This window comes from Anser cygnoides, chromosome 1 (assembly GCF_040182565.1).
Source record: "Anser cygnoides isolate HZ-2024a breed goose chromosome 1, Taihu_goose_T2T_genome, whole genome shotgun sequence".
NCBI lineage: Eukaryota > Metazoa > Chordata > Aves > Anseriformes > Anatidae > Anser > Anser cygnoides.
Window position 1 is genome coordinate 136,176,551 of NC_089873.1, and position 17,020 is coordinate 136,193,570.

Genomic DNA, 17,020 nt, shown 5'->3' on the forward strand with positions numbered 1-17,020 from the left:
TGAACAAAATAGTTTCAAAAAGTGTGGTAACTATAATCATTAGCTGCACAGAGATACAATAATAGGCCTTTTAAAACTTCTCCTTTTTCAATCCAGTAAATTACCAGAGACCAGAAAGTTCTGTACACTTTCATGAGTGAAACAAATTACTTCTACACTGTAAACAAACAATTGCATTTCTTTTACCATTTCCTCTCTGGCCTAAGCCTTAATTTGTTAAATCTCTTATGTTTCCACATACTTTGTGACTGAACATACAGCTGCATTTCCTAAATCTTGTTTATCTTAGAATACATGTTCTGAATCAACAATTACACTATTAGCAAAATGTACTTAAGTTTAAAAGTAGGCTGTTTTCTCCCTTCTAGCATTTCCAGTAGAACAGAGAAGAAATATATATGTATACATATATATATACACACACACATATATATATATTAGCCATTAGGCTATATTCTAAGACATTCCTTAGTTAATGAGAAACAAATAAGTGTCCTAAAAATGGAAGAACAGGTCAAGAGTAGAATTTGGCTACACTTAGAATTTGATTAATTTAAACTGTAAAGCACTAAAATCATACAGACTTACCATTTTTACTCATCCTCCTGTTTTAGTAACTTTTCTGAAACTATGAAGTGTATAAAATTATTCATATGTATTATGGAAGACTGGGACCTTGGTATGTTGAATATTCTGGACCGTGACTAATTGAAAATCTAGTCCACAACAATTTTGTCATTTAATTTTTTAAAATTTAAAAAGCACTAATGAAAATTTAGATGCACTAATTAGATTTATTTATGTAATATATAAATCATCATCTCAAGGCCCCAGTTAAAGACGTGAGCTGTAATGGACTAAGTTCTATATAAACTAGTCAGAGCAATAGTACCTGTCCCAGCAATCTGTTCACTTCTACTTTCTTCTGCATTAGGTATGAAAACTTTCCAAAAGCTGAAATTATATTATTAATAATTATTAATAAAAAATCAGGAATCTTTAGACAATTTACAGCAATTTAATTTGAAAAACTCTTCCCTGAATAATACTAACAATAGTCATAGTTTTGCAACCTCTAACCTGTTAGACATCTCATAATGTTAAGAAGGAACAGTACACAAATGAACTTGGCAATTGGTTATGGTCCAGCTTTGACAAATACAAGGTCTGAAACCTTCATTCATGCAGAATCAGTCTCGACATACGGTGTCAGTCATTAGTTCACATTTTTCTCACTGCACAATCAGGATCTTATTAAAGTAATGCTTAGATGTAATTGATTCTCTTCTTTCCTCTTCTACCTTGCTTAACTTCACTAAAAATTGAGAAAAATTCTCATCTTGGTAAAAAGGTGATGGATCAACAGGAAGAGAAAAAATGAACCACATCTGCCTGAGCTTGAAAACCTGACCTGGGAAATACTGGCAAATACATTGTTGATGGGTGAGATGCATCTATCCTTATATGTGATGCTTAGATTTTCATATATTTCGGTTTCATGAGTTGAAGCTCAGCTGAGTTTTCCCAAGCCCATAGAAAAGGCAGACTTTTTATGGTCATTGGTTTGCAGCTAAGAGAAAGATGAAAGACAATTCATGAATAGTTGTGTCTTTTTATTTTTTATTTTTATTTTTTTGTATGCTGACTGCAAAAAACTTAGAAGCATAAGAAATGTATTTGCTTACAGTGGTAGACATCAGAACAGGGCTTTCTATGTCAGAGCTAAGTGACATGTAAAACACTGAGGTTGTGCCCACATTTATATTTATATATTGATATTTGTGTAACATTACATATGTATATAGATATAAATCTCCCAAGGGAGTGTTGGTTGTATTTTTTTGTTTGTTTGTTTGTTGCTTATTTTTTCTCTTGTTTGTTTTTCAGGAAAATTATGCATTCCCAACAATTTTGAAACCATGAATTCAGAAATATTTTTGAATAAGGTGAGAGAAAAGTAAAATACCTAATTAGACAGAGAAATAGCTATACTAGCTACACAACAAATTCTTACTATGTGTTGAAGAAAGGATAATGAAGGAAAATAATAATGGGAACTATACTCAGGGGTACTGAAGTAGTCTTTCTCCTTCAAATTAGAGGAATGATTTTATGCATTATGTTAAACCTGAGTTATTGCTCATGTTCTTGAAATACATTATTTTTGTTACATTTACCTCAGGTAAACTTTTGAAAAAGCAGGCTCAGTAACAAGTAGATGGAACTAGTCAATATATAAATTGTCAGCTAAAAATAATACAGGACTCTACACATTTTTCATACAGTGATGACTAGGATGTTTACCACATTAGTACAATATGCTATGAAGATACCTTCCACCATTCTCCACAGAAGAAAATGAGCAGTCTTACACAGCTGATATATAATTGGGAAAGCAAGCAAAGGATTTCTGCACAAAGATCTGGGATGTACACTACTAGACACTAGATGTACACCTGTGGAAACTCAGTAATAGAAGGTTGTCCCAGTTCCAGGTATTCATGTATGATATTTAATCCTTCTCCAATCATTTGTGAGTCCTACTTTTTTTTTTGTTTGTTTGTTTGTTTGTTTGTTTTACATTTCACCTCAGTCAGCTGGTGATCAAGTTTTGGTACCTAGATTCAACTAGATAGCATAGGGAGGGACTCAAAATGAGTACAAATATTAGTGAATGCTAGAAAAGGAAACAGCAGAGTTTTACTTTTGAGGATGGTTAGTAAGACCTCTGGATGAGGTCTTATTTTTGCAGGGAAAGTAAAAATACATTACAATCAACCACTGAGTTAAGTGACAGTATCACTTCAGCATCTTCACTGACTCAAAAGTCTTTCCTATATATCAGCAGACCCTAGGAATAGATTAATGTCAATGGGATTGGCCAAATACATAAATAACATTAATGGCTTTTAAAGGGTGTATAGGGTATTCTTATCTACATTTAAAACAAACTTTCATACAGAAAAGACTTACAGAACAATTTGAATTTCTTTTGCTAAATCACAAGTCCAGTTATCACTCTTACCACCATTTTCAAGGACAGATTAACTTCATTACTATGAAACTCCTGCAAAACAAACAGAAAAAGTAAGGAACGTAGAAAAAACTGTTTGTGTGTCAACAAAAACATGCAGTTACTTTTAGGTGTAACAAAATTTCAGGGAGCTATAAGTCCTTATTAAGTATTGATACAAGATATATGGGTTTCTTTGTCTCTGGTCAGATTACAAAGGTTATTCTCTTAAAGCGAAAAGAGAAATAAAAATATTTCAAGCTAGCTCTGTCTTTTATTAACAAATGCTATGCTCTTTCTGCCCATAGCATCTCAAAAATGACTATATTGCTCATAAGCAGTTATAGTCTGCTTATGACCTAAAAGTATAAACCTGTCAAAATTTAAATGATAAATACAAATTTGATTGGGCACAGCTGTATTTTTTTAAATCAGCTCAGATATTCTGATTTACAAATAAAAATGTGACCTTCTGTCTTTACAACAGATGTAACATAAGACAACTCCTGAAGAGGAGAAAACATGACTTTCTGATAATATATTTTGATAACAATTAAACTGAAAAAGAAATATGCTGCTGTTCTGTCTTTGCTACGAAGCCAAGTCACTTAATCTCCTTGGTTGAGATTCACTCTCACTGTGTAACAGATTTATTCACCCCCCGGAGACTGAACTCAAGGAAGTTAGTGATGCACAGACCTGAGTGAATTTACTCTCTTAGTTTCTAGTCTGAAAAATCTTAGACAATATTCTCTACCTGAAAAAAGTAAATGTATTTTAATAATATTCTTGATCCTTCACAGACTACAAATACAGTACTGTATTCATACCATTCACTCTGTGAGCTTTAGAGCAGTTCTTCTCCAAAACCATGTGAATAGCTTCCTTCAACTGATCCATTTATTTCAATGCAAATTGTAGCATGACATACCTCTTAACTAAAATTATTTTATCTTGAGCCTGAACATCTCTAAGCTCTAGCTATGCCTGCAGGAACACTTCTCAGAATATTTTTAAGTGCTATATTTTTCATTTGTGAATTCTTCGGCATTCTGAAGGCAACAAAATGCAATAGCTCTCATGCATACTTTTCAAGCTGAAGTGATACAATTCAGTGCATTTCTCTGTTCATGCTGAAGTATTGCTTGAACTATTGTGACTTGTGGAACTTTAAATATTCCTTGTCTTCTCTGAGAACAATTCAAGGCCATCAGATAATGTGGCAGCTATTCATTTTGCAACAAAGCACGTGGCTCAGTAGCAGAGATGGAAGGCTTTACACAAGAAACACTCCTAACATTCTTTAGAAGTACTAGTTACCCACTGCTGATATTTCCCTGAAATTAATGTGCTGTCCTTCTTTAATCATTATTCACTCCTTTCCTTTCAATTGAAATCAATTTGAGACGGTGTGTGGGGGGGGATAATAAAAAGAAAAGACAGTCTTCTTTTGGTAGGTCTTACTACATCACTGACAGACTTTTTCTCTAGCCTTTGTGTTACAAAATCTGCTATTTTCCAGCTGATATTAAGAAGAATTTTAATTAATTTTAATTATTTAATAAATAATTTTTCTCTCAATATACATGTATTTGTTTTATATTTCCTATTTTTTTATTAACAAGCTATTTTTTTTGATCTCATATTTCAGAGAATTTCCTCATCTACTCATTCAAGATCCCCCATATCCAATCTTTTTTATATTTTACTGAATTCATAGAGTCACAACAGAATTTAGGTTAGGAAAGAGCTGTTGACGTTATCTAGTCCTAACTTCTTCTTAAAGCAGGGATGATTTCAAAAACAAATTAAAATTCTGAGTATCTTGTCCAATCACTGTTTGAAAATGTCCAGAGAAGCTTGAACTCCCTGTTTCACTCTCTGAGAAGGTGGTTGCTATGCTTAACTGCTCTTACCTTAAAGAATTTTTTTCATCTGTCCAATCAGAATTTCTCTTCTTGCAAGTTGTATCAGTTGCCTTCTACCCTTTTGTTGTGAACCTTTGCAAAGAGCCTGACTGTATTTTCTATTAGGTAAATGAAAACTACAATTAGATTCCCCTTCTTTTCCCCACACTAGACAAACAAATTCTGTCAGTTTCTCCTTGTAATGTTTTGCCCTGAACAGAATCAAATAAATTTATGCAAATAATTTTGATCCTATAACAATAACACTGCCATGGATAGATGTATATATTTGAAAAATAGTTTCAAATCTGTCATCTATTTTGCACACGTGCAGCTCCACTTCACTGCCCCGTCCCCAAACAGTTTTAGTGAACCACTGCTCTGTAGAATGAATTTAAAATGACCATGAAACAAGAATGTATGACTGAACAGGTCATTGACCACAGAGCAAAAATATATTGGAATACATGGGGGCTACCAGAAAGACACCTGGAAAAAACTACTAAGACAGAGTGTCTTAAAAAATGATACACCTGAGAAACATGAGGGCACTAGCAAAGAACTGTATCTTGATGAAAGTTAAAGTCAGGAAGCCAAAAGTGGAAATCATAACAGAAATTGTATCTTAAACAGTGCAGAATAAAAAGAGGAACATCATTTGGGAAAAATTTTCAACCATTTTATTGGCATTGCTTAACTTGACCAAGTATGCAATACTTGGAAGCTTCCCACAGTTGATATCCTAGATGAAATTTTCTTCATATTGTGTTTATGAGATTGCAGCGCAAGCGGTGAGCTGTCTGGGCTCTGTTGCTTCAGGACAGGATAGACAGAGATGATTTTTACGGTTTCCTGCAATTCTACCTGTGTAATAGTTACCTCAAAGGAAATAAATTTCTTTTACTTTCATTCAATCTAGTAACACACTGTTAGAGCTTGTACCCATGCTAATTCATGGGTACTCAGAGCTGGATAATGTCATCATGAGACCTCTCTCATGTCATCATGAGACCTCTCTCAATTATTTTTCAATGGTCTTGGGAATCTGGAGAGGTCCCAGTCAACTAGCTGGCAAACATTCCAGTTTTCAAGAAGAGCAATAAAGAAGACCCTGATAATTACAGACCTGTCTGTCTCACTTTAGTGCCTACTAAAATTATGGAGAAAATTATTCTGGGAGTTATTGAAAAACACTTGAGGGACAATGAGATCACTGGTCACAGACAACATGGGTTCACAAGGGAAAGGTCCTGCTTAACAAACTTAATTTCCTTTTAAGACAAGGTCATCCACCTAGCTGACCAAGGAAAGCCAGTTGAGGCAATCTTGTTGGATTTCAGTAAAGCTATTGATATTGTTTACCACAGTATCCTTCTGGACAAAACGTCCAGCATACAGCTAGATAAAAACATAATACAATATGCAAACGATTGGCTGACAGGTCAGACGCAAAGGGTTATAGTAAATGGGGTTACATCAGGCTGGCAGCCAGTCACTAATGGGGTTTCACAGGGCTCCATTTTAGGGCCAGTTCTCTTCAACGTTTTCATTAATGACTTGGATGTAGGAATTGAAGGTGTTTTGAGTAAGTCTGCAGATGATATTAAACTGGGAGGAGGTGTTGACTCCATCAAGGGTAGAGAAACCTTGCAGAGATCTTGACTGATTAGAGAGCTGGGCAGTCACCAACCCTATGAAGTTTAACAAGAATAAGTGCCAGATTCTGTACCTGGTACCGTGGCAACCCTGGCTATACTCACAGACTGGGGGATGAGAGGCCAGAGAGCAGCCCTGCAGAAAGGGATCTAGAGGTTTTGGTCAATGGCATGTTGAATAGGAGTCAAGAGTGTTCCCTGGCAGCCAGGAGGACCAACCATATCCCAGGGTACATCAAACATGGCACTGCTAGCCAGTCAAGAGAAGTGATTGCCTCACTCTAATCTGCACTGGTTCTGCCTCATCTGGAGTACTGTGAGCAGTTTTGGACACCACAGTATAAGAAGGACATAAACCTATTACAGAGTGTCCAAAGGAGGGCTATGAAGATGGTGAAGGGTCTAGAGGGCAAGATGTATGAGGATCAGCTGAGGTCACTTGGTTTGTTCAGCCTAGAGAAGAGGAGACTGTGGGGAGACCTCATGGTGGCCTGCAGCTTCCTCGTGAGGGGGAGAAAAGTGGCAGGTGTTGATCTCTTCTCTCTAGTTACTAGTAATAGGTCCCAAAGGAATATCATGAAGCTGTATCAGGGGAGGTTCAGGTGGGACATTACGAAATGGTTCTTCACTGCAAAGGTGGTCAGGCACTGGAACAGGCTCCCTAGAGAAGTAGTGACAGCGCCAAGACTGTTAGAGTTCAAGACGTATTTGGACAATACTCTTAAACATATGGTCTGATTTTTGGGTGGTCCTGTGTGAAGTCAGGAGTTGAATGTGACGATCCTAGTAGGTCTCTTCCAACTGAGGTTATTCTATGATTCTATGATTCTGTGATTCTATGACATTGCCTTGATCAAGTGATGAGTGACTAAGTACGGCAAGCTGTAGTCAATTACCATGCAAAGGAGACCTGAGTGTGAGGAACCTCGGGAAGGCCAAAGCAATGGAGAGCAATACCTGAAATTTCTGGGAAGTTATAGAATGACTGGTCATGGACTGATTTGATTGGTGTTGTATCAAAACGTAGCTATTAAACCTTCAGTAGTGGAGAAGGGGGGGAACATTGTTATGCAGCTTCCTGATACCACCTGGAGAGAGAGGAGAGTGGGGAAGAGTTATTTGCACCAGCATAAGGCTGGTGGGAGCAAGAATTGCCTTTGTCTCAGGTTGACTGAATGAACATAGGGACAGGTCTCAGGGAACTGTAGGAGAATATAAGACCCCTTAGAAGAGTATAAGGAGATGACATTAGAATAAATATTCAGCCCTATGATCTCCTTCTACGTCATAGGCTCCAGTGGGAGCTCTGTTATGCATGATGTTACATGCTATCTGTCCACAAATTTGAAGGCACAGGAAACAATAGATTCAGAAATAAGAATGTTATCAATGGCATTTCTCTCCAGAAAAATGCATTGTGTTCAAATATATTAAAACCTAGTAAACCAACCAATCCCTTTTTGTATGAGCTCATGCCTTAAAGAGGTACCATAAAGAGTTGCCCATGTGAAAAAGCACAAGAGAAAAAACAAACAAACAAACAAACAAACACCTATCAACATAAATATTTAGGCAGTAATTCTGCATTTTTTCCATTTAGTGCAAAATAATCATGAGTCACTGCTAATAGATGATGAACTGTTCATTAAACAGATGAAGATAATCATATGTCCATTCTGTAAGAGGAAAAAAATGCTTTTATTTAGATTTGCTACATAGTTAAATTTGTAAGTCTACTACAGAAGTGCTCTGAAAAAAAATACAAAACTATTTTTAAAACACAAATTTTATAAAATGTTCATGTTAATAATTTAACTGTATAAAACACTAACAGGTTTTCTGCATTTCAAAGAACTGTAAATCGAGTTCAGATGGCAAAATATATATACATTATATATTCAGACCCACAGCATGTATATGTAGTTCTGTCTACAGTTGTTGTTGTTGTTGTTGTTGTTTTTAATATGGAATTTTGGGGCCTTAATTAAAATAATTTATTTTAGTTATGAAGCACAGACTGAGTTAATTGTTCAAAACACATGCAGATGTAAGTAATGTAATGTTTTGTCTATGAAGCTATTACTGAATGATTAAGATCTGCAGGCTGTCAGGTATTCTGCTTGACATGCTTGACTTTAGATGACTTAAAGCACATAGTGCAAATTCTGGTATCTCATTGAGTTCCTACTAAAGTCGGTGGCAGTCATGGATTTCATTCACACTTGGCTTCAGGAATTCTGGTAGAATCTATTTACTTCTCTTCATTAGACTCCTGGATATATTCTGTAACCAAAGCATTTAACTGCCTCTGGCACAGGAAAGTGCTGGTCTCTGCTCCTTGGTAACCAATGACAAGACACCCAGGCATAGCACAAAGCCATGGTACGGGAGGCTCAAACTGGACATTAGGAAAAATTCTTTACTACCAGGGTAGTAAAACTACCCAGGGTAGTCTACATTGTAGACTACAAGCTCCATAGGTATGGAAAAGAGTATTGTGCATAGCTTTTCATACAGAGCTATAATCAAGACATATAACCTAGTCTACTAGTCATTTATGGTAGAGATTTTTTTAGTTTAATTCTGTGGATGCTGTTGAAGTTGGAAAACTGTGATGCTAAAGAAATAATACAGCAGGAAGATGTGCAAAATAAAATTATCTTTCCTACACAAAGTCCGCTCATGACACTGGTGGTTTTTTATACAGCTGAACTCCACCACAACCACTCTCTCACTCCCCCTTCCCAAAGGGAAAAGGGAAGAAAATACAATGGAAGGGGATTAAGGGTTGAGATAAGGACAGGGAGATCAGCCACTAATTATTGTCATTGGCAAAACAGACTCACCATAGGGAGAGTAATATAATTTATTGCCTATCGCTAGCAGACTAAAATTGTGGAAAATTAAAAGCAAACTAAAAACACCTTCCCCCACCCCCACTCCTATCCACCCTCTTCTACGTCCTCTCCCCCAAGTGGCATAACGGGAACAGGGAATGACAGCTGTGGTCAGTCGCTAATGCTTCATCTCTGCTGCTCCTTCACAGTCACTCTCTCCCTTGCTCTAACATGCGGTCCCTCCCACGGGATGCCGTCCTTCCCAAATTGATTCTGTGTGGGCTCTCCACAAACAGCAGCTCCCCAAGAACTGCTCCAACATGGGTCCATACCATGGGGTCCATCCCTCAGGAGCAAACCATTCCAACATGAGTCCCCCATGGGCAGCAGCTTCCCCAAATCACCTGCTCCTCTGTAAGCCCCTCCCCACAGCTCCTGCAGGGGCTATATACAAGCCACAGCCTCCTTCACGCCAGACCCACCTGCCTCAATGTGGTCTCCTCCACGGGCTGCAGTGTGGAGATCCTCTCCGCTGTGGTGCTCCATGGATTGCAGGGGCACAACCTGCTGTACTATGGGCTTCCCTACAGGCCACAGGGGAACCCCTGGCCAAGCATCTGGGGAACCCCGTCCTCTCCTTCCTCAGCAGTCAGCGGGTCCCTCCTGGAGCCAGCTGGTCCCTCCTGGAGCCAGCTGGAATTCCCATCTCACATGGGGTAGCTTCCAGACTCCCCCCACATAGGCCATTCCTGCAGCCCCACCACCACTAAGCCACATAAATCCATGACAGACACCCCTTCGTGAAAAGTGGTGTTATCCACAGAATCACAGAATCGTCTAGGTTGGAAGAGACCTCCAAGATCACCCAGTCCAGCGTCTGACCTAACACTAACAAGTCCTCCGCTAAACCATATCACTAAGTTCAACATCTAAACGTCTCTTAAAGACCTCCAGGGATGGTGATTCAACCACTTCCCTGGGCAGCCCATTCCAATGCCTAACAACCCTTTCAGTAAAGAAGTTCCTTCTAATATCCAACCTAAACCTCTCCTGGCGCAACTTTAACCCACTCCCCCTCGTCCTGTCACCAGGCACTTGGGAGAATAGGTCAACCCCCACCTTGCTACAGCCTCCTTTAAGGTAACTGTAGAGAGCGATAAGGTCTCCCCTGAGCCTCCTCTTCTCCAGGCTGAACAATCCCAGCTCCCTCAGCTGCTCCTCGTAAGACTTGTTCTCCAGACCCCTCACCAGCTTCATTGCCCTTCTCTGGACTTGCTTGAGCACCTCCATGTCCTTCTTGTAGCGAGGGGCCCAAAACTGAACACAGTACTCGAGGTGCGGCCTCACCAGAGCCGAGTACAGGGGGACAATCACTTCCCTAGCCCTGCTGGCCACACTGCTTCTTATACAAGCCAGGATGCTGTTGGCCTTCTTGGCCACCTGGGCACACTGCTGGCTCTTATTCAGCCGGCTATCAACCAGTACTCCCAGGTCCTTCTCTGCCAGGCAGCTTTCCAACCCTGACTGATTAATTTTAAGTACTTCCTGCTAAATATTAATTTACTTTCCTAATAAGATTTTTTAGATGTAAAACTTTGTTAGAATATTTATTGTTTATATGTTGCTAGCTGCAAAGCTGAGTAACCTAAAGAACAATAGAACAGGAGATAAAATACTGGCTTACTGGAAAAATAAATAAGAAAGAACAAACAATCCACCAAACTTACAAGACAGATATTAAGAAAACCTTACCACAGTGGCTCTAAAGAATGAATGAGTGACAGAACAGAACTATGTAATCTGCTATAACATAAATGCCAAATAAATTAATTTCAGAAATGTAGTTACAACTGTAATTTCTAGTCCAACTTGAGCTGCAGCAAATGTATAGATGTTTCTGGTTTGTCTTTTCGCTAAAAGGGCCAGCACAATGATATTTTTTATCTGTAAAGCTCAGTTCTTGGATCCAAAGAAACACCTATATCCATCCTTTTATATTTTCATATAAGGTTCCTGAATAACAATCATTCAGAAGTGTTGTCACAATCTGCTTTATTTTGATAAAGAAGAAAACATGCCATATGCAAAGATACCATGCTGAAATGTGTTAGTTTTCCTCAACAATAACATGTTTGTTAAAGAACAGTTTTATGTTCAAATCCTTTATATTTTAAAATGAGTTTGAGAATCTAGGATTAGAATTCAAAAAAAGTGAGTCTCTACCAAAAGACGTCTTTATCAAAAGAAGTTGAGTCACCATCCCTGGAAGTCTTCAAGAAATGTGTAGATTTAGAACTTGGTACCATGGTTTAGTACTGGACTTTAGCACTAGGTTAAAGGTTGGACTAGATGATCTTAGGGATCTTTTCCAATCTGAAAATGATTCCAACCTGAATGATTCTATGATTTTATCTGATTTATTTACATGAGAGCCAAATTTTCCACTGGACTTGACGTTCAGTTCCACAGATGTTGTATATAAAAGGGTAGTGGTCTTTTTTCCTTTTTTTTTTTTTTTTTTTTTTTTCCCTAAGTGACGCTTCCTCTTACCAACCTAGAGCAATTCTCTTTGGAAAATTTCTTTTGAAGAAAAAGAGTCTAAAAAAAATCAAACTGTTGGTTAGTAACTACTCTGTTAGAGGATGACTAGCTCATTTAGTGGTTTCTGTATGTGTCTGAAGCCTGCTGAGTCATGTATCAAAACAGAGTGCAGCAACTGCCCCTGATGTAGGATATCTGTGCAGGTTCTTCCCAATAGAAAATTTGTTTAGTGATTCAAAGAGGTATTGTACACATTTTTTCCTAGTTTGAGTCCAGAAGTGTAAGTAAATACTTTTACAATGAAAGTATTAGATTCTTTACATATATACATACATACATATATATATTATATATATATATATATAAAATTTATTTCTTTCCCCAGGGCAATATTATGCATGGGAATAAACAGAATTTTGCATAGTCTATATACCTCCAAAGGCAACTGCAGACAAATATAAGTGTTAAAAACATGCTACATACATTTCCTATACCCCTGGTTCAGTCTTTCCTTAGCTGTCCAAATGACCCTATTTATATTTCAGAATACTTTTCCTTGCTTTATCCAGCTCCTAGAAGTACCAACAAATTTTCCACCTGAATTCATGAAAGTGTCTAAGAAACAAGTGTCATTTTATTACTTTCTAATCCACTGATTAAATGAGTTAAGGATCAACCATACCATGTGAAACTTGTGCAGATATCTTTATTGGTAAGACATATTCCATTATAAAATAGTTATAAATAGTTATAAAATAGTTTCCTTTGAAAGAAAATAGCTAGTTTTGGACACTGGATACTGGAGACTTGTTTAACTCCTTCAGGTTTTGTGCTAGTTTTAATCCAAAAGGAAAGCAAACAGACAACAGAAAATGGTTGAGGTTGTGTACTCAAAATGAAGCTGACACCTTCCTTAAGATACACACAGAGAGTTCAGAGCCTTGCACCAAGCTTAGGAATCGAAGAGACTGATTTTCAAAACTGTCATCCTTCCTAACAGTTCTTCAGTTTTACTGACATCTGTGACCTTGGACAGATTCTTAATTAAGCATTAATTAGATATGCTCTGAGCAGGGTAAAATGACACTGTATTAAAACCACAGGAAACAGCCTCTCTCTGCTAAAACTCCAAAGCCAGCTGTTCACTTTCTTGTGACCCTAATATATGTAAGACCTTCAGTACTATGCTTCTTTCTGCAAATGGGGTGCAAGAGGATGGGACAACACCCTCTTGAGAGACTGTCCTTTAGGAACATTGAATCTACCTTTACGACGTTGTCTTACTGTGTTTCTCTCAACATTTGTTTCACTGTGTCACACACCATGCATAGAAAGCCTCTGTGTGTTTTCTTTTTGATTTTACATGGCTACAGCAACTACAAAATAATGCAAGAATAATGCAGGTAATTGATATTTTGGGACGTTGGAGAAGTGCTCAGTTTATATGATCAAAATAATCTCCAGTTACTGCATTATATAAATCTAAATGAATGACAAAATATGTATAAAATATACAGTATGCAATGTATAATACACAATATACAATACGTAATATAATGTATATAATGTGATTGAAACATATTTTAAATTAAGAAAATAATTTTTTTTCCAGACAGTTCTGTCTTTCTCCATTTCCAAGTACCAAGTACATTTCCAAGTACCACTCATTCTTATTGTAACAACTGAGCTAATTGTCTTGTGCAGTCCACAGAAAAAATAAAAATATTTTTGCATTTGTTGTTGACAGCATGCTTTCACAAGTTTCATTCTCATTTATTTATGACACAGACAGGATATAGTCTGTCCAGAGAAGGCAAAAGGGAAGTGATCACAGCACCATGGACAAATAAAACTGAATAATAATAATGATAATAATGATAATAATGATAATGATAATAATGATAATGATAATAATAATAACAACAACAATAATAATAATAATAATAATAATAATAATAATAAATAGCAGACAAAACCCACGGGGTTCTTAGTTAGTTTGGACTGCATGTGTACAAATATAGCTAACTCTTTCATGGTGTTAGCTAGCCAAGATAAGAACAAAGTGCTAAGTCCACAGAAAAACTAGGATTAGAAGAAAATATAACTTCCAACCCACCTCAAGAGGTTTTCAGTAATGAAAAGCCTAAGGGCATCTGAAGTGTGCTGAATGTAGCTACACATTCAGTGACTTGACTTTTTATAGAAACAAAGATTGAACTATACCTTTGTACAATTTAATTTATTTTCACAGTTGTAATTTTAAAAACTTAAAATAGAATTTAATTGAAATTATAGGAATTGTTGTAATTCCACTGGTAATGGAATAAGAACTATTTTGTAAGATAAAAGTATGATATATTTTATCATAAATTCTTTTAAAATTTAAATATTTCTTATATGCAGTCTCCATTGATTTTGTCTTTAAATGACTTTCTACAAGTCTTTCCTAAGAACTTAGATAATGTGCTAGAGTGTCAGTCTAATGTAGCATTTTAAAAGAAAAGTACTCTTTTAATAGTAATCAATATGGTATGATCCATGTTAGAAAGCCCCTTTGTAGGCAGCTAAAGTGTAATTTAGCCTTGTAATGTGTTTCCTCTTTGACCAGTAAACTGGCTGGTTTATACCTTAAAGAACAGTTTCACATTTCTTTAAAAAAAAAAGACCAAAAAAAAAAAAGTATTAAATATTGTTTTACTCTCTCTCTAAGGAAAAAAAAAATAGAGTTTAATTATCTTTAAAACCTTCATACTTCTTTGCCTCAGTGGTGCCTTCTGGCAATAGAAACTACTGATTAATTACTCATTTAGAAAAAGACGCACTTCTTTTATCTATTTCTGAGCAGGACAGTTCTCAAATAAATTGCACTGCAGGAATCAAGATCCGAGTCTCCTTCCTCTTCTAACTTCTTCATATTGTGCGTTGCATTTTCAATGAACACAAAAGATGTAATGTAGTGGGAAAGCAATCCGCAATCCAACAGTGACAAAAGCATAAATTACTCCCTCTGTCAGAAATGGGAAACAAAGATAAAAGAAGTCAGGAATGGGGAGGTGGGGGTGGATTCAAATAAAGCAACAGAATTTATTATCATCTCTAACTGTCGAAATGCAGCAGGGAATCATTTGGGAATTTTACATTACTCACCTTACTAACAATTCCCTTTGATACCAACCCCATTTTCTCATATATTTCCTGTGGCCTAACACTATTATCTTTGCCTTGTGGGAAAGTAATACCACTGACCTAATTTTATTCCTTCATTAAAAGTGAAGGATACCCTGATACCTACCCTATCAAACTTCCTTTAAAAATAAAAGAGCACTGACAGACAGTAGCCTTGTGTAATGGAATCAGTGTAGCTCCTGAGTTACAGACACTGCAGAAAACTAATCTCTAATTTACCTTCTAGGTCTCTCCACATTGTAATAAATAAATAAATGAATAAATAAATACAAATAAAAGAAATATAAAGTTATACTTGTACAGTAATCTTTGCAGTTAATTTTCTTATTGGACAGTAGTGTAGGAAGACCAGAATATATAAGGCAATGGAAATTCCGTTTAAATGGTCCAGAAATAAAAGTGAGTTAATAAGCCAGTAAAAGCTGCAAAGTGTCGTGCAAATACAGGAATAACTGGGATACCACAAAGGGTGAGGAGAGAAAGAATATAGAGATTTGAAGTAGTCTGGAACAATCTGTCAGCTCATTAAAGCATATCAGTTTATATTACTTTTTTTCTCTATTTTCCCAAGCCTAGAAACATTTAATTAACACCTCATGTAAATGGCATTGTTTGAAGTCATAGCACCAAAATAAATAAATAAATAAATAAATAATGAATAAATCAATGCCAAAGCTGTTAGTGACATTGTGAGAGGCAGGGTTTCACTACTGAGTCCTACCATTGTCCTGAATTAGACTATTATTTTCCTATTATTATTAATTTAATTTCCTGACCAAGACTTGAAAGAATATTCCTTAGTATTCATTATTCATGAAAGAAATCTAGAAGGGCAGACTGTAAGGATATGTGGAAAGTGACAGCATCTGCTTCACTATAGGAATCTGATCAAGGATCTGCTCAGTGCAAAGGAAAGTACATGGGGAAGTGAAAACAAGAGAATGTAGTGATACAAATCTGACCTATGTGGGACAGCAGAGCCATGCCAAGTGCCAAGGACAAAAAGCCTCCCATCCCTCACTGATGGCCATTAGGAAGCCCCAGGCTTCTAGAGAAAACTAGCCTGGACTTTGTAAATCATAAGGGGGAAACAAGATCATGGGGATTTGGGATGTTCAAGAGGAGTGCCGGTAGGACCATGCAAAATGCAGGAGGGAATATTCAGGTGACGAGGCTGGGAAGAGTAGTGGGGGAAGCGGGCAGACCAGGGATACAGAGCCTGGTTGTGTGCAGCCATGGCAAGTTGTGACTTGCCGTCAGATGGCAAGCTTATCTGACTGAACTCTGAGCCTCGTCTGAACAGCCCGTAGTATTTCCTGTTAAATCCCATCACAGCTCTTCCTGCGCCATCACTATCACAGCTCTCCTTGCATTATCTCTCTCAGTTCCAAGCATGGGGGTGCTGCAGGGACAGGGGCCCAGCTTCTGGGGGACTCAATGGGTTTGTGGCCAGAGGCTGTAGTCAAACAAGGATGAGGAGCCAAGGATGGTGGTGGAAGTAGCTGGAAATGGTGGGATATCAGGGACACCAACCGGAGTGGGTGTGGGTCTCAGCCACAGCCCCTGGGGTGGGAAGAATATTTACCCCAAAACCACCTATGTGGTGAGTGCAGGGCTATGTACCAGCAGCTGGAACAGGGCCTCATTCACAGTCTATGTGCCTGTTTCTTGCTTCTGGGGGAAAATATCTGGATCTTTCCAAACCTCATAGTGGACAAGGGCAACAGCCAGGAAGCAGGATCATGCAAGTCTTTGGGGTTACCTGTCAACGTGTTCAGATAATATAACTCATCAGGGTCCTTCTTTAGGAAGTCAAGTGAAGGTGAAGGTGTACCCCCATATTTCTAATTTCAGATTTTTATATATTCATACTTTAACTGC